Genomic DNA, 22112 nt, shown 5'->3' with positions numbered 1-22112 from the left:
GTGTTTTATTTCTGGGGTGGGGAGGGGGATGGTGGTGATGATGTTGCGGAGTTACATTTATGCGTTGTGGCAGGCGACAACTGGTCGTAATTGGAGCACTTTGATTAGATTTTTTTTTCTCTCTCTCTCTCTGTAAAGATCTCTGCCGTCTCGTAGCCCCGAGAGCAGAGAGCCGTTGCAACACATAAATACACAAAAAAAGAGAAGCAAAACTGGGGACAGCGTCGGAAAGAACTACTACTCAGGGATGGATGGGAGCTGCAGTCAAACCCCGTAACAACCTCCCCCCCCCCCCCACCCCCTCTCCACTCCCCACTCCACCTGCCAAAAATAAAACACAGAAAGCAACCTCGGGAACGGAGGTTGAGAAACATATCGATGGAGCATCTCGACCCGGGAGGAGATGGTCTTTGAAGCTCTAGTGGAAAAATAAAGGTAAGCCTGTGTCTTCAGAAAGAGAGGGAGAGCGAGAAACCCCTGGAGTGTTAATGGCAATACAGAGTTTCATCTTGCCTTAGTTTTGCTTTGAACCCGTTGCTGGTTGACTGTGCAGTTACTCCCACCCACCCCCCCCCACCCGCTCGTGATATTCAGCGCGCACGTTAACCGGGCTGTTTTATTTTTTTTCCTTAAAAAAATTCTTTTTTTTTAAAAAAAAAGGATCAAATCACATAGTCCACTTTTGTTTTCCCTGCAAAGGGACGTATGAGATGACCAATGTGGGAATCACATCGCCCCGGATGTCTCTGGATCGTTGCGAAATAAGACGACTTTGACAATAGGCGGCTCAGAATTGCACGACTATATGTCGCGAGAATGAGTGAAAGGCGCCGACATTGTGCTTTGGGTACGTTCATTTCGAATGAAATGTGAATTTTAAAAAAAAAACCCGCTGCTCGTGATGGCTAATCGCATTATTGAAGGGTAATTGCAATGCTATTTTGACTAGATGCAACGTGGGAATCAATGAACAAAGGTATTTAGCAGATGATGTCTCTCGGCTGGTACTGCGGAACATTTCAAGGCTCTCAGCATCTCCAGCATGTTGCCCTGACTGCCTGCGCCCTGCACAGTCATTTTTTTTTTGGGAATACCATAGCCTGAAGGTGGGCGGTGGGGGGTGGGGTGGGGTGTGAGGGTGGAGGGGGGGGGGGTGGGGTATGAATATGCACCCAGAGGCAGCGGTCTCATAGGAAATGGTGCTAGTAAGTAGTTCGCCTTGTGCACTTTCGATTCACAAGAGCTTTTGTTGCGCCGTGGCTCAGTGTCGCTGCTGCTTGCGTCTGTTAGAGATGAGCTCTCCGTGGTCCTGAAAACGTCTGTCGCTCGCTTCTCTCTCTCTGTCTCGGTAAGGTTTCTCTCCAGTTCGTCAGGCGCATCGTCTCGCCATTGTAATTTAGATGGAAGCAATTAAGTATTTTTTTAAAAAGCTGGCACGTTGGGCAGGCGAGTATGTGAATACATGCGCATTCCATAGTCTGGATGTCGTATTACTACTGGCTGGGCTGGACTCCTGCTCATGGTTAACAAGCATAGAACAAAATTTTACAGATATTCTTGTGAGTATTAGGAAATTATGTGCTTTTTTTATTATTATTTAATGCACCGATGTAATTGCTATTACGATTATGAAAGCCTCGTATGTCTACTGTGGTGGGTGCCGCCAAGGTAACAGTACGTTCTCACAGCTGAACGCCTGCTTTTAGCATTTTCTTTTCCAAAATATCAATTTGGAAACTGCCACTAACAACAGTCTCGCAGAGAACGAGCTGTTTTACGGTGAATATGCCCCCAGTTGTGTTCTGTAATCTCTGGCGAAATTCTGTCAGGAATTTAAAGCTAGTCTGTGAAAATAGTTTCTTCAGTCGATGATGAAATTCGGTATTCAGCACAAGCCCCTCATTGTTGATTTTATCCTTTATTTGCGCCAATCTCATCTGTCACGGAGATTTCAGGATGCTGGGTGCAGCCAGTCAATAGACATAAGGGTGGTATCATAATGTGATAAGAATGAAATAACCATAAATGAAGAGGCTTCTGCCTGTCTTTTTTTCTGGGTTCCACCCCTTCCATGAGCAGGAAAAAAAGGAAATACCACGCTCATGAGTGGTGATGCATTGAACAAAAATGTATTCTCACTTTCCCCATCAGCCAACATCGTCAGAGGAGTGATAGGAGCAACGGTGCTCAGGGAAATATCGTATTTTTCCTCTCTCTGCTTTCCCTTCATTGTAATGCAGTTAAGCGTCTCCGTGTGGAGGCCTGGAAGGGTTTCTGTGGCTGATTCACTTGGAGATTTACCCTGCTTCCGCCTGTCCATACCTACTGATGGGAACAACTGTCCTGAATGCTGCTCGTTCCTAAAATGACTTCTGAATCGTTTTGTTTTACACAGTTGATTAGCAAAGATTATCTTTAAATATTTCGAATCAATACTCGCATTACCTACCATGAATACTTTGAATACTTCTGTCACCCACCCACGCACAGTTGTTCCTCCCACGTCTAAATTATTTTCAAGGCAATGTATAATTAGATAAAGGGATTCTCAACAAATGAATGAAATTATGTGTCCTTTGTTTTAACCTCGCACCAATCACCCCCACCCTGCCCTCCCGCTACCCCAGGAACCTAACTGCTGGGCATCTTTTCGACTCAATGGTCAGGGGAATATTTGCTTTTGAGAATGAAAAGTCGAAAATCGAAGATACCTACGAGCTACGCGGTATTCTGCAAATGCTGCAACAGACAGGTGAGTTACTTAACTCTGTTTTTTTTGAGGTCTAACCTTTTCAGATGGGCTGTAATTTCAAATGCTGTACATTTGGAGACAGATATCAAATACATTAAATGGTCACCAATTCCGCACATACTTCAAAATGCATTTTATTCATTTTCCCTTTGCAGAGTGGCACTGATGAAAACTCGACTTGCTGTGTACTGAGGGAAGGACTACTCAGATTCATTCTTTGGATGCCGTCTTTGTTGATAATGGGTGTGGATTTTTGGCATTGGCTAGATGTTGCTAGATATATTCAGACTCTCTTCGGTGACGGGTATTCTTGGGTGTATAATACGGATTACGTTGTTATTGCTTAAGAATACGCGTAGTCGAGGAGAGTAAAGTCTTCGCACTTCAATGGACTAAAACCAAATGTACTTTTGCATAAAGGAATTGTGGGTTACTGATGTTCTACAACACAGCTCTCCATAGGAAATGGTAACGTGCTCACAAGACATGTATCAATACTTTGTTTTTTTTAAATCTGAAAGTCAAACAAATGAATATATTTGCGTTGCATGTTAGCAATAGAACCACCCTCCCCTTTTTTAAAAACAATCTTTGAGAGAAGCCAACTCCAACAATTGGTATCATTTACCAAGACAATCAATTGTAATTGCAACAACACCACAAACGCTAGACAAATGAAGGACAACTTTCAAAGCGGATTGGTTCTGCTTTAAGTGTATTTAGATTTTATAACCGTGTAGGAATAGCCTTTGAGACATGCAAGCTTTCTTGTACGTAGATGTTCAACAGATCCTCTCTGTCCGATGTATGTTTCATGACGTTGTAAGATCAATCTGCTATTGAGACGTTATCACGGGACGAGCTAAAGCGATAATGTAAACGACAAGGGATGAAGCTGGGATTTAAGCAGTCATTTGTAGAGACGTCCTTTAGTCCTGTATCAGATCCTGCAGAAATAAAACTTCAGAGTGCAATTTTAAAGCAATAACAGCTAGTTGCTGTTTTCTATCCTTAAGGGGGATTTTAAAACAAATATTCATAATAACTGACAATATGATGTCATTCCATTACCTTCGCTACTACCTGTGAATTGAATATCCCTAGATTTCAAACATTGTTTAAATTCCACCCACCCCAAGATAAGAGTAAATTCGTGTCATTTTACATAAGACAAACGTCCAAAATCTGATTTGTACACTGTAAGGTTATATCATGATGAGTGGAATTAAAAGGACATTCACTTTTGCTTCTCAATCAGAGTTTCGGAAATGTTCTTGAAGTTTCTAACACCGAGGTAGAGATCAGTTAAAATCACATCGTTCCACAATAACTGAACAATACAGTCGAAGACAAATAGGTATTCGGATTGGGATTCAATCTTTGTGTTGTCTCAAAGTCCAGCCTCAGCCTGTACAGATCATTTGTCTGCTCAACTGATTTTCTCCCAGGCACGGTGTGCACTCTCTCATCTCGACTCATTTTGTCACTGCTGAAGTCGATAGTAGCGAATACTGAGAAGGTTAATTTGTACAATTGCCGTACTCAATCGCTTCTTGCAAATCACAGTCAAAGAAACCCTATCATTTCAATCATAAGACTGTTGGCTTATCTGAATAATTTATCATTCTCAGTAGCTCTGTGATACATGTTTTGAAGAGTTACTTTTTTTCTTTTCCAGTTTACAACAGAACGTGAGTATGTGCATAGCTTGTGAAATAGGAATAAGTGGGATAAATAGGAGTGTAAGATGGCTTCTGATGATGCTGTCACTATAAAGTCATTGAAATTGTACTTTTACACTTTTATAATGAGACCCTCGTCAGCCAGAAGTAGACACTGTATATCCTTCTTTATATAAATGACAAGAATTCTGCTATCTTCATATTTTATCGTATATTCATATAGTAGAAACCCACAGAAAATTAATTATGTTTAATGAAAGGGATATTAAGTTGGCGTTTTACTAAAGGACTGCAGACAACTCGACATTGTAAGGCAACAGTAGTAGTAAACTAATTGCTTCAATTTCAGTTTCTCCAGGTTGATCTTTTTGAACAGATCTTTTTTGCTACTTTTAGTGGATTGTGCTACATGGACTTTTTTTCTCTAGAAACTGCATAATCAAAATAGTCTTTGCTACTTTTTAAAAATATCGTAGACATATTTGTTATAAGCGTGCTTTCAATAGAGGTTAAAGTAAAGTATACGTCAACTCTAACCCTTAACAAGTGGCTCTTTTGCGTTAAACCTATTCAGAGGCAGAGACGTAGTAGTCGTGCCCCACCCAAAATTTGTGTCAGCCAAGTACTTTATTGTACTGCAGAAGCAGAGAGCAATGATACATTACACTTTTTCAGTTAAACGAGATACATGCAATAACGATTTAACATTGATTACTGCAAATCCAATGTTCGTTTGTAAATTGTGAACAGTGCTACACCTGTTCTATAGAACATTAGGCCTCGTAGCGTTTGTGAATGGAGCCAAATCAAATGCACATCAATCGCCTTACGGTGTTTACCTTCAATTTGTAAAGTCACATTAATTATAGGTTTATAACAGCCAAAAGTGTTTAACTAATTAACTAATGTCCTGCTACCATCTACTATTGATCGTGCAATGAATTCCTATTCTGCGATGCTCTAATTTTATAACAGTTGCAAAAGAAAGAAGTTATAATTTTATTGAAGAACCTTTGGATTTACTGAAGGACACTTACGCGACACTATAAGTAATATCTTTGGAGATATTGGCAGAGCAAAACGTGGAACTACAAAGACTTTGCTTAATGGCATTGTGCTTCCACGCAATAAATATGTCATGCAGACTTTTGCCTTCTAAAAAAGAGTATTTAAATTGCCACTGGCTTTCACAAAAGCTGACATCATCTACATTATCAAAGTTCAGATAACTATTGCAATGATAAAGCATGACTTTGTAGCAACGCACCAAACTGGCTAAATGTAATCGCTTTTCCATATCAAACTGCAAAGTTTAGTAATTTATTAAGTTATACAAGTGCGAATATTTTAGACAATGTATAATACAGAAGTTTACGAAACAAGTGGCGTTGTTGCCATTAGAATTGAGAACAATATGTTTAAGAAACAGTAACGCAACTCTTTCCACTAAGGTTTCAAGATGAATTGATTGGAAAATATATATTCGGCAGATGACGTCGAAAATACTTCAAAAGGTTTGGAATCTGTTAGATTTATAATAACAAAGACGCATTGCGTTATCAAGGATTAGTAGTTAGCCATAATCCACAGGCCAAAGAGGAACCAGGCATCTCTCTCCATTAGACCGCTTTACGTTAATACTTTGATTTTGGACAACATATTTCATGTAAATATACCTCATCTTTCTTTGCTTCTGGACCAATAGCACAAATTGTAGCGACATTGGCAAATAAACCAAAACTATGAAATTCAAAGAGGGCCTTGATGCTTGCGCTCAGAAGTTGTCTTCACACACGTATTCACTTTTCATCCTGCACTAGGATTAACACATGACAAACAGACGACCATAATCCAGTTAATTTAACAGCTCAACAATATTCCTTCGTTATCAAAATAGTTGTCTCTCTATCGCATTTGAGAACAATAAAGCTCAACAATTTTAAACATGCTGGAGCAGGTAACAATGCGCAATAAAAATACAGTATCACCAATAAATAATTGGAGATATTTATCTATTAGTCCCGTTATTTATCTAGGAGTTGTTGGATCTTCTAGCTCATATGTACTTGAAATCGATCGTGACTCTGTGAGCTGTGTGAAACTAACTTCAAGCGTCTGGACTTTGGTGAATAGAAACCAAAAGATAAATGAAAATTTTATGAAGCAATGGATCGTACATTAGGAAGTCACCTTTTTAAAAGTGGCATGAGCTTTTATTTCAGTGTCAGAATAAATGTCACAGCTGCCTCCACATAGTAACGGTAATGGTAATTGTAACGAATGTAGTGTTGAAGGAAGTGAATGATGGTGAAAGCAATGCCCTTTGAGGGTTGCAGTAGCATTGGTACGCCAAGATATAAATTATGAAATGATTTTCAGTTCATCTTTCTTTTCAGTTTGTTCAAAGGCGACTTTGGGTTGGACATCGAGTTTATTTCTAACATTTATTTGCTTTTGTTACGGCAAAAACCATTTATATCCGATTTATGCGATTACAAGGTTCAAAGGATTTTCAGTACTACAAAGGTTCACTAGATCCAGCAGAATCAAGGGCTTGTCCCATTTTGCAACTGAAGTTTAAAAGTGTCAGATCGCATTCATGTATCAAGATATTTATATTCGTGCTATGTCTTAAATACTTGAATGGAAAAACTTTCAAAATTCAAACCATATTCTTAGAGCCCAGTAAAAATACAAGCATTAAGGAATTAATTACTTTTTAAAAGTATACAGTATGGCAGATGACAGTCAAATGTTATGCAATTTACTTATTAGTAACATGTATAAAATAAAAATTGCTAGATCATTGATCTTTAATGAACAGATGGACATTAAAGGCTTAAACACTAAATTAAATTCTGATCATAAGAATTGAAATGTCACAGGAATTCTTCTTTGAAGCAGACTGCAGGAAAAATATCTATAGATTTGTACAAAATATTTGCATAACATCAGTATAAATTATGTTTGAAACATTAGAATTGGAAAGAGGCGTAATAAAATGCAATCAAAGAAAGCAAAATGGAGTCATTGCTTTTCTATTGATGCATTACTGAGCAGGTAGTGGTCTAATATGATTCTCTGATGCTAAAATATTGATGCCATAAAAAAAATCACACTAATACAAATCAATTGACACAAGTGTTCGTGTTACCATGTAAAGTAGAAAAATTAATGGTATTAGTGAAGGCTACACTTAATTTTGTCAGTTAGAATTCTTTAGAAAATTAAAATGCATTTATATTCCCATTAAATGGCTCAGTTTTCATCCATATGAGAAAGTTATTAGACCTCTCTGTTAGTTATAGATACAACAAAACATGCTGGCAGAGACTGACAGGCATTACAATTTCCAATTAAAAGTACAGTGATGCAATCGTTATAATATTTCAATTGGAAATATTTTGAACATTTATGGGAGAAAGGATTCCTTGTAATAAAAGGCTGTAAGAGTGTTTTACTGATGTGTGCATTAGTTTATTAAAAACTGATTTAACTCAGTTTAAATTTTTTTCCAAATATGCCAATCATAATGTGATAATGATTCTTGTGGGCTCACTTCGAATAACTTTTCTTAAGGATCATTAATAAAATGTAATGTAACACAATACTTTTCCATGTTCCATTTGGCTGCCATTGTCTCGGAAGTACATTTTATGGTGCTAAGTACATTTTGGAGTTAAATAATGAATAACTAGCATTAGTTATTACTCATTCCCACCTTTCTCATAATGTGTACAGTACTCATTGCATTGGTTGCTCTGATCTGTGTACCAGTGAAATGATTTTTCTTAAGTTGCTAATCAGGCAGTAATATAAAAACAACTTCTTAAGTGTGTGGCATCCATGTAAAATAATTATCTTGACTGTATTATCCCTTCTTCCCTTGGAATATATATTAAAAATGTAAATGATAACATACTTTATATCAAAAGTCACACAAATAAATTGTTGAAAAATATATGTAATTGTAAAAATGCAAAAAAGTGTTTGAATTTTCTCTTTACCTGTTATACCAAGGTAAAATATTTCTAGCATTATTATTTTTATGTGGATGTAATCAAAAACTATTGCAGAGAAAAGTTCACCTATCTGATGAAGCCTCAAATTTGAGCAGATCATATGGATGAGAAGTAAATAATTATAGTATAACAAGATGATTTTTCTTATTGCAATAATATAGAGCTTTATTGCACAGTTCTTTTTAGCCTGCAAGGACATCCAGATATTTAAATGAAAAAAAAGTCTTAAAATCCATCCACTGTTGTTTGAAGAGCTTCATAAAAAAACCTTTTGTTATTGCAAAGTTATTTGCAATTTCAAGAAGGCAGGAAGGAAAATTGTCAGTTTCTGCCAAGTAGTGCAAGGTCACAAGAATAATAGAATAAGCTAACTGATTGTCTGGATGCTACTTATAAAACTGTTTGTACACACAATCTGGGAAGTTGCTTTGCAATACTTCATTGTCCAGTCATTTGTCTGTCATCATAATGTTCTGATATATTATTGCTAAGATCAATGAGTATTGAAGCTTTAACACTATCATTATTTACATCAATGAGAATATGCTGCTTCAATTTTGGACTACTATAAAAAAATTGATTTGTGACAGCAAATTTGAAAGCATAAGGACATTGGCATTTTAAGACAGCAATAGTTTTTGCCTTTGGATGTGCTTACTGCCAGAATCAGTGGTATGATAAACTGTATGCCTTATTTATTAATGTCACTATCCCTTTCTATAAAATGTAAAACATTGCGTGTGGTATCTGACAAGTCTAAAGTATTTGACTTTTACCCTAAGACACAAGGTAAGCTAAATTTCATTTCACTAAAATAAAGCAATTCAGAATACTTAGGAAGAATTATTTACCAGAAAGTTTATATTTACAAAAATGTTTGGATTTCTGAAAAAAAGGATTCAAACCTCTTGTGGCAGAGATTGTGTTTTCACACTGACCCTATTCTAGATTTCTATAATTGCAATATAACACTTCATAAATATGCCAACTAGTCTGGAGAAAAGCACTTTCAGTAGCTAAAATGATTTTAGTTAACATATTGATGTGTCCACCTCTTAGGTATTTAGGCCTCAGTTTTTGTTCTGATCAAAGTTTTTATGCCTCAGTTGAACCCTTAATTCCATGATGCTTTAAAAATTTGCAACTGCACAACATTGTCATCCTTTAGTATCATTCACACATTCTGGCCTTGGTACATACATTCAGATAATTATTTTTATGCTTGTCACTCCTGATTCCTGTTCTCTATTAACTACATTAACATACACCTCCACTTGCATACATAGCACTTCACAAGCTTTGACACATATTCTTACCGTATCAGAACTCACCTTTACAACATAGTTTCATGTCAGATTACTCCAAAATCCTGCATTTCAGTTTTCACCATGGAACAATACAAGACTTAAAACTCCTCTTTTGTTTCAGCACTTGGCTCCAATGAACGTTACCACTGACTAAGCCCCAAGTTGCATTTTGTAGAAATATTCAGGTTCTGGATCCTTCCACTTACAGTTCTTCCATTTTACAAAACTTCCATAATCTATTTCCTTGCTCCAACTCTCTTGTATAATGACTACCATTTGTTCCATGGCCTGCCATTTAAAAAAGTGAGTCTAAATTCATCTATAAAAATTGTATGAGAGTCCTACACATATAATTTATACACAACGTGAGGAAAAGAGGGATGAGTAGGACAGTGCCCAGTGTTGCTGTCTTAGTGTCAGGAACCTGGGTTTGATTCCATCCTCAAGCAACTGTCTGTGTGGAGTTTGCACATTCTCCTCATAAGTGTGCAGATTTCCTCTGGGTGATCTGGTTTCTCCCCACAGTCTGAAGATGTACAAGCTAGGTGGGTTGGCCATGCTAAATTACTCTGTAGTGTCCAGGGATACGTAAGTTAGGTGTGTTAGCCATGAGAAATGCAGGGTTAGTGGGGTGGGGGAGGGGCCTGGTTGGGATGCTCTCAAGACTCAGTATGGGGCCGAGTTGGGCTGAATGACCTGTTTCCACACTGTTGGGATTCTATTCTATAGACAAATATGTGATAGCAATGTGTTGAGAAAAACAGAATGCAAAAATGTTCTAGAAAAACCTTGGTGGAAAGAAATAGAGTAAGAAAAAAGATAGAGATAACTTCAAGAAAAGTTTATTTCTCTCCATGAATAACCAAAATATTAAAGATGAACTGATGTATATTGAACAGTAATATTGCCTATTCTATTCAATTCAGTAAGAAGGCTTGTGCTAGTTGAATGATCATTTGATGTAGAGTACACAAACTGCACATTTACATATACTGGAAACAGGGTAAAAACAATGACTGCAGATGCTGGAAACCAGATTCTGGATTAGTGGTGCTGGAAGAGCACAGCAGTTCAGGCAGCATCCGAGGAGCAGTAAAATCGATGTTTCGGGCAAAAGCCCTTCATCAGGAAGGGCTTTTGCCTGAAACATCGATTTTACTGCTCCTCGGATGCTGCCTGAACTGCTGTGCTCTTCCAGCACCACTATCCCATATCCTGGAAACAGCTTATCAGCTTTTACGATCGAGTGAAAATGGGTCAAATTTCTACTTTAAAATCCAACAGCTATGGTTCTACAGGACGTGATAAAGATTTTTAAAAACTTTGTAAACTAATAACTATTTTGTCGCACTTACATCTCACTTTCCAGCCTGTTGATATATTTGAAGTCAGCCTTCTTGAACAAAATTGTCATCACTGTTTCATTCTGGCCTGAGTTCTATTGTTAAATGTGTTTTCATCAAAAAAGTGTGATATTTGTTAAAATCAAGTCCTAATTTCATTAAAGTCACGAATAAAGTCAATGCAAGCTCATCTTTTTTAACTTTGACATTTGTGACGCTGATATTAATATCTGCTCTAGAGCAATCCATACTCCCAAACCAGTTTGATTGAGAATTTACTTACTGGTAATTGATTTGAAAAACATATTTGTGACTGTTGAATGAGGCATAAAGATGTTGATAAGAGTTCAGAAACAGTTCCGTAATCCTGTAATTAATAACATTTCAAAAGACAATTGATCAACTTTAATATCTTTTGTTATTTCTATTTCTGTTAATATTTGTACAAACCTTTAACTTTAGTGAAACCATGAGAAATCAAATCAATATAAAGTAATTGAATCAGCCTAATTAGAGAAGCACGTTTTGTCCAATTTCAGCAATAATGTGTGTGCTAACACTGAGTTATTAGAATGCCAGATGTAAGAAATTTCAAAAATTGCACTGACAAAGTTACAGGTGGCCCTCGACAATTTCGTTCCATTTAGCACCAAATTATGGAGAATTTTAAGAAAGAAAATTAGTACTTGCCAAAGGTGCTTCACTTAAATCTCCTAAAGATAGAGAATTTTTAGTAAAGTAGAATTCAAGTCATAGATGTGTGAATCATTGTGTGCTAAGCCATTCAACCCTTAGTTCATTTGTGTATGCTAGTTAACAAATACTTAACTGATACTAACAGGAACGAGGGCCCAAATATGTGAAGGTAATATATTTTGAGTGAATTCAGAACAATCACAAAGCATAAACAATGAGGTGTTCAGATATAGTGCAGGATATTGCAGAAGTAATACAGGAAATTGTAGGTGACTATAATTATTATTTTTTTTACAATGAATTGTAAACTTACTAATGAGAAACACCACGAGAATCACCTGAAATTGCAGTCAGTTTATTCCATGGAAATTGATCAAGTGAATTTGAAAAGTAATGATATTGTTTGTAAGTCTAAAATATTTTCAGAATTTGAAAAGTATCAGCATTTTCAGGTGCTTATATAAAATTTAGAATATACCAATATATTTGTCTATAAAATGAGGCACTGTATTCAATGTTTAAATTCAAACATAAGGACCTTTAAATTGCTGGTAATTTTGTTATGTAGAAACTGAAACAAAAATAGAAGAAGCAAAAGTAACAATTTAAAACTTGTATGCTGTAACAAAACCAAACTTGACATGTCTATTTATCCACCAGAATATAATAAATGAATTGATGAGGGCATGGTTTTTAGGGACAAGACAATATTTTGCTGTCTTTAATTTTGCTACATCATTTGGAAAGATATGTCATGTGCTATTTCTCAACTGTTAATTTGCTGATTTGATGTTAAAAACAGTTGTTATGACCTCAAATGTCTGGCAATTAATTCCATAACTTTTCCAATTTTGCTTGGAATGGGTCATTCTAATTTTCTAATTTGCAGTCATCTACTTGTAGCGAAGGCTGTAAACTTGAAATATAGGAAATCATGGGTGAAAATATATATCTGAGTTGGAGCTCATCATATTGTATTATCAATGTTATGGCAAATAATAGAAGGGAAAATGTATTGAAAGGTCTATGAAAATATAAGTCAGGACCAATGTAATGATTTATAATATATTAATGTTGCAGTCATGAATGTTAGTCCTAATTATCTGTATTCAAAATTGAGCCTAACAGATGATTTTTCATATGATAATTTACTTACCTTTTATCGGTAACTAATATACTGATGCCAGCTTACATCAAAATGTTTTATTTTTTAATTTCTTTTGAAGATCAGTAATGACCATTGCATAGAAATGGTACGATAATGTTTATATTGTATTATGTAACATATGCGACATAGTAATATATGCATTTATTACTATTCACAATATGTTTATAAATTGTGCACAAACATCCAAATTAAGATGATTCATCCAGAGTTATCAATTTCAATATTACATAAGTCATGATGCAAACTTGTATAGTAAAGAAAATGTCAGTTAAGGGGGAAAAGTGTAAGAAGCAATCAAATGAACAACATGCCAGGGAAATTAAATTGAATAAGTATGAGCATGAGACAGCTACAGTTTTACATGTTACCTCAAACCTGTCTATCTCAAATTGAACTATACAATGACAGAAAGCATGCAACAGAAACAGATGAAGACTAAGTTCTGGGCTAACTCATTTCTAAAATGAAGGAAACATAATGTGGTGTGGTCTTTGTTGCACCCCAGACACAAAGCAATCCAAAGGCAATCTATCAGCCATTAGGTTTTAATCTATTTATCAAAACACTTGTGATGAGAAAAGGCACATGAAGTATAATGCTGATATTCTAAGGTAAGTAATCACATTTCGTCATCTTAAAGTGAGGAGGAAATAATTCTGTTTATTGGAGGAGAGAGATAACCGGAAGAATTGACTTGGATTTAATTGTTGACCTACCAGAGGCAAGATCCACTTTAGTTCTAAATATATATTTGATCCATTAGTTGTTTCTTAAAAAATGTGCATCGTGCGCAATTCTGTCAAGGCATCAATCAGCTGTAAAATACTGTCTTTATAATTGAATAGCGTACAAGTGACTATGCTAGCTGTTTATAAATAGTAAAATTAAATGCATATTTTGATAAACACTTTAAGAAGCTGTGTAGGCCAACATAGAAAACATGTACAATAAGCAATTGATTCTTTTCTACAGATATTATATTTCCAGATGTAAGAATTCAATAGCTCATCATCTTCTTTATTTCCTGAAAAATTTCAGGTAATGCATTAATTCCTCCAGGAATTACAAAGAAAAGATGCAATTTATGTATTAATTGGAAGCTGATGTAAAAGATACTGTAGCTCAATGCCAGAAGAATTCAAAGTGTCTGAAAGATGATAAAGTTGATTGTTCCTTCAACATCAATGCAATTTTCTTTTATGCAACCATTGTAAAACAAATAGAAAAACAATTTCAGAATATAGTCAATTTCTCAAAACACTAAAAGAAGAAACAAGGTTTGACATTTTCAACAAATTCACAAAAGAGGGGTTTGCTATAGTTCACAGTAACTTTCAAAATTCAGTTGGGTCGTCTAATAATCAATGAATATAGGCAAAGTTGAAAGCCTTGATTAGTTTGTTGATGTTCTGCAAGTTGAGCAATATTGCTTAAAAGCCAGTTTGGTGGAACAAATTTGAATTCGGAAACTGGTAGACCTGGATTTTTCATTAAAAATAATCTCATTGCTCAGATCAAAATTTATAGCAGCAGCAATCCAAAGGATGCTCTTTATCCAAAAACAATGGACATGAAATAGAAGACCATCAAGTAGATAATATTGTTCTTCCCTTTAATTGTGATGTTATAAAATTACAACATTGTGGTTTTTCTGGACATTTTGTCCTCTTCTCCAGAAAGCATTGGTGTATTGCATGGGTTCTAAATCAGCTTTGTGCATTGAGTTGTTAATAAGTAACTGCATATTTTCAGTCTATGAGCTGTATTGCAACTGAACCCAACATTGTTTAGGAAAGGCATTTGTACATTTCTACCAGTAGAATTGACTATTATATGGTAATGAGGAACAAGAAACCTGGTTGAATTCCCCTTCCAAACTCAGGGGCAAAAGGCCAATTGCATTAATCCTTTCACATCTCAGTGCATTCCAGAGAGCAAACACTGTTTATATAATTTTCTCACTGGATTGATTCATCAAACCACCAGAGAAATCACATAGATCATTGAAAGAAAAGGTTTGTCATGTAAATGCCATTGCTTTCAGTAGACAGCAAGCTAAGTGCAATTATCAGAAATTCTGATACTTATTAAAAATGAGCAACCTTTTCAGATGTAAAACAGAATATATTTCTGTTACAAAACATTTGTGGCCTCAAGAAAATGACAGTATTGATTAAGGTTTGCAAGTGAAAATATGGTCAGTAGAAAATGTATCAGGGTCAAAGATAAATGAATGGATAAATTGATAAAGCATAACCTTGATTCAATGAAAATACTGTACAGAGTGCTGTATGTTTGTCAAAATGATATATCATTCCAATGAAGTTACAAAAGGGTTCCATGTATGCTAATCTGCAAAACCATAACAATACAGACAGAGATAAGCAACTGCAGTCCAATAGTCAAAAAGTGTAGTGTTCGAAAAGCACAGCTGGTCAGGCAGCATCCGAGGTGCAGGAGAATCAACATTGAGCGTAATCTCTTCATCAGCTCATGTTCAAAACATCAATTCTCCTGCTCCTCACATGCTGCCTGACTGGCTGTGCTTTTCCAGCACCACACTTTTTGGAAGACTTTCCTGCATCCAGTTATGATTAAATCATTAACAGGAAAATAAAACTGACTGGACATTCTGGATGAGGCTAAAAGAATGAAAACCATTTATCATAGGACACCAGGATGATCTTAACTATTATGGTTAATAGTGGTCGGTCAATTCACAATGCTCTATAAGTTATCAATGAATTTATTGGACACAGCTAAGTTAATGAGCATCAACCACATTCCACTGAAGACCTGTGTTTCAGAACTGGCCATAATCCAAACTAATCAGTTTTACTACAGATGTAATAGTTTCATCTACCCAGCAGTGTGGAAAATTGCCCAATTATGTCCTGACCATAAAAATAATATATATCCAATCCATCCAATACCATCCTACTAGCTTATTCTCGATTACTTGCAGAAAATGGCAAGGAGTCATCAACAGTGCAATAAAGAGCAACAATATTCACCAATAACCTAATCACCAATTTTCAGTTGGATTTTCCAGGATGACTCATTTCTGGACCTCATTTCAGCCTTGCTTCTGATATAAGTACAAACCGGATTCTAGAAGGAAATCACAGATTCCCAAAATCTAAGCAACGTTGACTTCATGTGGCACCCAGGATCTTTAGTACAATTGAAAGAAGTGGGAATTGGAGGAAACACTGCATAGGTTGAAGTTGAGACTGAAAGGAAAGGATGATGTTGGGTGTCAATCATTTCAACCCCAGGATGTCACTGCAGGAGTTCAAAGCAGGGGCAATGTTCTGGTCCAAACATCTTCAGCTGCTCAATCAATGACCTTATCTTGAACATAAAGTTTGAAATAAGGCTGTTCAACTAACAGGATTTTGGAAGTGTCTTCATCACATGGACTACAATCGTTAAAGAAGGCCCACCATTACCTAATAAATAACATCTAAGGATAGACAAAAAATGCATCTTGTTTCCCAACGAACCCAACTTTCACTCCTGAAAGTAAAGATCAACTTTAATTTTTTTTCCTCCTCTAGCACATTCAAATTTCTGAAAGTGAGATATTTCAGCATTTGAGATTAAATAATTTGGGACCTTTTTGTACCTCCACAATTATTAAAATGAACAAGCTAGAAAAAACTTTCTCAGACAGGAAGACAGTTTACAGTGACACTGACAAAAAAACAAATGAAGCTATCTAATGAAGGATTTTTCTACCAATGAAACAAGTGTTACTCTGAATCTGGAATGCCAATTTATTGCTGAAATTTAAAGTTTGTGCCGTGAGCTTGAGAATTTCAAAATCCATTCTAAGTGAGCCACTCAGATAATGGATAGTTGCCATCAGTTAATGATGGATTAAATGTGCAAGAATAATGTTCCGACACAGTATGCAGCAGTTCCTCAGGGCAGCTGAGGCCCCAAGCTTAATTATATTCTGATGTTTTATGAATGATCTTGCTGCCATAAAAATACTGGAAGTGGAAATGTCCACTGATGATTACTTAACATCCAGCCTGATTTACAAAGTCCTTTGATAATGCAACTGTCCATCCTTGCATATGGGTATCAGGCTTGAGTTGATAAATGACAAGTAACATAAGCACAATCCTAAGCAACGACTCTTCCTAAAATGAAAGAGCAGAACCAACTCTACTTAACATTCAATGTCATTTCTTCAGGGAATTCTACATGTGCAATATCTCAGTCCCGCTGACCAAAAGTCCAACCACACTAACCATATAACTGCCATGGATCCTAGAACAGGTCAGCATCAGAATAAGTGGCTATCCTCCCATCTCTCCAAATACACTTTTCCACTTATGACATATGGTAAGAGTGCATAGAATGCTCTCCACATGCCTAGGTGTTGCTGAATAACAGTTTCAAAACTTGACAGTAATAAGGACAAAGTAGTCCATTTGACTGGAACCCCATACATTTGTGGTTGTAGTGTGTACTGTTCACAGGATGCACTAATTCAAGTTTCTCAGCCATTTTTAGTGGCATCTCAAGCACCTACAAAGACATGTGCATGAGAAAATCATCAACCCTAACTCTGCTTGCAAGCCACATGTCATTTTGTTTTGAATATTGTACATGGGATGTGGGCACACCTGGCAAGTCCAGCATTTTTCACCCATCACTAGTTGCCCTTGAATTGAATGGCTTGCTAGGACCTTTCAGAGATGAGTTAACAGTTAGCCACATAGTTGTAGTTCTGGAGTCAATGCAAACAAGATCAGATAAAGATACCTCTGAATAACAATGTTGAATCTGATGAATTTTTGGCAATGACTAGATGCCATCATTAGAATGTGTTGATTTTTAATTTATTTTTGAATGCAAACTTCACATCAACCATGATGGGATTTGAACCCATTTTCACAGAGCATTAGCTTGGGGCTCAAGATTGCCACACCAGTGACAACACTACTAAGTCATAAGACCATAAGACATAGGAGCAGACAAAAGGCCATTCAGCCCATTGAGTCTGTTCTGTCATTCAATCACATCTGATAAGTTTCTCATCCCCACTTTCCCGCCTTCTCGCCGTAACCCTTGACAATCAAGAACCTATCTATATCAGTCTTAAATACACTCAATAACCTGCCCTCCACAGCCTTCTGTGGCAATGAATTGTGTATCGAACTGGGCAGCCACGAGGTATTGAACTGCAGAATCAAAATCCTGTATCTCTAGATGTAGCAATATATTGGGTAGACTGTCAAAACATAGACACTACTTAAGGGCAATTAAGGATAAGCAATACATTCTGGACTTGCCAGTAATGCCACCCAATTGTTTATATTGGCTTGAACAGTAATGGAAGAAAAAGTAGAATAAAATACTGAAAAGAATACAAATAAATAGAAACCTGACCTTATTGATACAATGTCATAAAGTTTGCAATAACCTTGGTAAGAAATAATAATCAGTGAAGTAAGTTTGTAAAATGAAGTTAGCTTCATATACTTTTTACCTTGGAAAGGGTTGATTGCTAGTAAGTTATTTTTTCAAAAATAATTCCAACAATTATTTTCCATTTAATATTCACAAGAGAAACTAAATAGCTAACAGAAATCTTGTGCTGTTTTTTATATGCTGTGTGATTTATTTAGCTTTGTAAATAAGGGAATGGCATTCTTTGCACACATTCTTTCCCCAAATATTTTCTTCTCTGCCCTCTCAGATTCAATGCTCAACCGGGGAAATCTTGGAAAAGCCCTGAGCTGCCTGCCGGGTGCCACACAATAGTCAATGTTGTGGAGATTCATTTAATTTGCCTATTTCCTAATTTGACACAGACTCCATACGTGCCCATACAGTGCAGCATCTAGGATGGGTGGTTCAAATGTCCTCACCTACTCTGTCATACTGAACGTTGGTTTTCTATTGCACTAGCTTGCTGGCTGGATTCAATTTTTTTTTAAACAGTAAGTGAGAATAGAAAAGGATACATGGGAGTCATGCTCAGGGCAGTCCTGATACTATTATATGAATGCTCAGTAAGTGTTGTAAATGTATTTACTGTGCAAATACTCTAACTTATTAAAATCTAGACAGATTGGAATGATACATATAATATTTCCATGTCATAGCATCATAAAACCATTACAGTACGGAAGGAGACAATTTGGCAAATCGATCTGTGCTGGCTCTTTATTGAGCAATATAATCAGTTTCATTTCACTGTGCTATCCCCATAGCCCCGCAAACCTATTTCCTTCAATTGCACATCCTATTTCCTTTTTTAAATAATTCATCACCTTCATTGTCCTCATGTATAATTAATTATATTTACCGATATTGCATAACGGAATTAAATATTTTAGGTAATATTTTACATTGCCACAGGCTTTTGGAGGTCTCCAAGGATATATTCTTGGTCTCCTCCCATTTCGCATCTAAATACTGCCCCTTGGTAACATAATTTAGAAACGTAGCATTTGATTCCACATTTTCAGTTGTGACACTTAGCTCCACTTCACCACAATCTTTCTTGAGCCCTCCACTGTCAATGTGTTATTAATCTGTTTGTCTGATGTTTGGTCCTGGATAAATTATAGTTTCCTCAAATTAAGTATTGAAAAAGCTATTGCCTTTGTTCCCCACCATGACTTCCATTTCACACTGTCCATTTCACCCCTCTGTCAGACCTTACCTAAAGCTAAACTGAACTGTTTTAATCTCTGATCTCCCATAGGTTGTGCTCCTAAACCTTCCTATTCCCTATTACAAAGAATGTCTAGTTTCACCTCTGAACTGACATTCAATATTACACTTCTCTGCTTCTATCTCAGCCAGCTGACAGCTTCATGCTTCATTCATGCTTTTGTACCCTCCAGACATGACTGTTCAAATACTTTCTTGGCTGGTCTCCCATCTTGTACCTGCCATATATTTCAGCTGTTCCAAACTCTGCTGCCATCATAACTTGTACAAAGTTTCATTCACACTTTCAAACCTTGGCTTGCTGATCTACATTGGCTCCAAGCCTACCAACATCACAATTAAAAAATTCTTATCCTTATGTTCAAATTTTTAAATTTCCATTCTATTCCTATTTCTGGTAGTTTCTCTAAACCTAAAACCCTATGCTTTGCTCCATCTCTGGTCTCTATGCATTGCCTACCGTTTCCACTGCATAACATTATCTCTTCAGCGGTCTAACTCAATGACTCTACTTTTTAAACCTCTTGATTTCCTAACCTCTCTGCTTTTATGCTCTCCTTTTAACCTATCTCTTTTACCAAGCCTTCACCCCTTATATTCTGATTTATTTCGGTATCAGCTTTTGCTTAATTGTACTCATTTGAAAAATGTTATGTTTGCCTATATTAAAATCACTATACGTTAAAAGTGAGTCCTTGTTGTTGATTTTACCATAAGGATACTGTCAATGTTCCTTGTACAACCAATAGGAAGTTATTAAAAATAAGATAAGGGCATAATAGGAATCATGTGTTGGACATAGTTCTTATTTTTTGATAAGATTTTCATGTGAGAGGTTTGTTATGACTCATGAATTGAAACTTGCTTTACTTTATAGCACTGTCTATTGATAGTAAGCTATTTGAATGCAGACATTTAAACCAACAGCTTGGAATCTATTATGCAATGTTACTCATTGAGGTCCCAGGTGGTTCAGACATTCATTTTACATTAATCTCTACAATGTACAGACAGCAAACAGTTTCTTCAGCTGTTGTCCTATGAAAATTTCCATATTTATGCATTTAAATGACAAAATGCATAAGTACTGTGATACAATTCATGCAAGTTCATTGCATAATAATTAGCAGTAGATGCCAGAAAATTATGTAATTATATATTAATTCATACCAATGTACAATTAGCTTCATTATATTATGTTATAAATCAATATCTGTCTTACAATTATGTGACAAGTGTTAAAAGCTTGTAGCATACTTAGTGGATAATGCTTTGTATTTTTCAGTTGAGTTCAACCTCCACTTAACTAGAGTTCTATATTAACCACTGTTTCCTATTCTTTCAGTACTTTTCCCACTTCTTCTACATCGGTTTCTGATTCTTCAATTCATATTGATATGGTTAAATCAGCCAAGCACCTTCTTGCATTGAGGAATCGGACTGAAGATCAGTCACCCATCATTATTCAACCTAATGTGTAGACCCCAAGGAATGAGTGCATCATCAAGGGATCAGTGGAAATAAACAAATACACGTGTGTATGTCTAATCTCTATCAGAGACTATTTACATTAACCGTACACACCCCTTCCAATTTGGAATAAAAAGCATCCTAAGGAAGTGCACACATTTAATCAGATTTGTTAATAGTCAATTCCAGGACCTAGGGTAAGACAAAAAGAAAGGCATGAAGATTAAACTATGTTCAGTTTCCTTTCTTTGTCAGAAAAATTGATATGCTGATCTGCCACCTTAAGTAAAACAGCTGCCACCTGGCTTATACAATTAGATATGGTAGCTGGGCTGTGGCTTATGGTAAAAGCTACATAAAGCTGATAGTTACCAGAAAGATGGAAGGTGAGAGCAGCTGTCATCTTCACTGCCACCAGAAAAGCTGTGCTCATTATAGAATCTATTTGCAAATCATGCTTTTATCCCTGACAAAACCCAAAGGCTGCTTGTTTGAACAATTGAAAACTCGGGATATCAGTTCTAGAACATACAATTGGGACTGACATAGCCACATGGATCTTTCTCATTCCCCCAAATTTGCTTTCCTATTCTATCTCTACCAGTCCTCATAGAAAAAGTATTCCCTTGTTATTAAGTGGAGCATCACATCTTTTCCATTCATTCATGGGATCTGAGTGTCATGAGCAAGGCTGGCACTTACTACCATCCTCTAATTGTCCTCCAGAATTTGGTGGTGAGCAATCGTTTTGACTCGCTACAATCCAAGTAGTAAGAAATTAATGTTGCAGTTTGTCAGCTGTAAAAAGAAAAGATTGGAAAATAATTACAACAAAGTGTTCTCCTGCTGTGAGAAATTGTCCCAAAAATAACCCTAGTTGTAGCATTTTCCAATCTATGGAGGCTTGCAATTATCGGTCACTCCTCTCTGTAGGGAGCCACTCAATGAAGCTTCTATGAGACCCAATGGAAGC

General features: G+C 36.3%; 1 long non-coding RNA gene across 3 annotated transcripts; it reads left to right on the top strand.

Annotated features, from left to right (window-relative positions):
* Nucleotides 1-39: 39 nt before the first annotated feature.
* LOC122554212 lies at nt 40-21380 on the top strand. 3 transcript variants are annotated; one of them, XR_006312939.1, is made up of 4 exons: nt 40-435; nt 700-847; nt 2628-2752; nt 21015-21379. It is a non-coding gene; the product is annotated as an uncharacterized LOC122554212 (long non-coding RNA). The 3 variants fall into 3 exon arrangements; XR_006312940.1 differs by lacking the exons at nt 40-435; nt 700-847 and adding exons at nt 858-976; nt 1354-1559 and having other exon boundaries at nt 21015-21380; XR_006312938.1 differs by lacking the exons at nt 40-435; nt 700-847 and adding an exon at nt 1169-1559 and having other exon boundaries at nt 21015-21372.
* Nucleotides 21381-22112: the final 732 nt, after the last annotated feature.

Source organism: Chiloscyllium plagiosum, chromosome 11 (genome assembly GCF_004010195.1).
Source record: "Chiloscyllium plagiosum isolate BGI_BamShark_2017 chromosome 11, ASM401019v2, whole genome shotgun sequence".
NCBI classification, from domain to species: Eukaryota; Metazoa; Chordata; class Chondrichthyes; order Orectolobiformes; family Hemiscylliidae; genus Chiloscyllium; species Chiloscyllium plagiosum.
The sequence above is the reverse complement of the archived record's forward strand: the minus strand, read 5'-3'. Positions and strand labels throughout refer to the sequence as shown.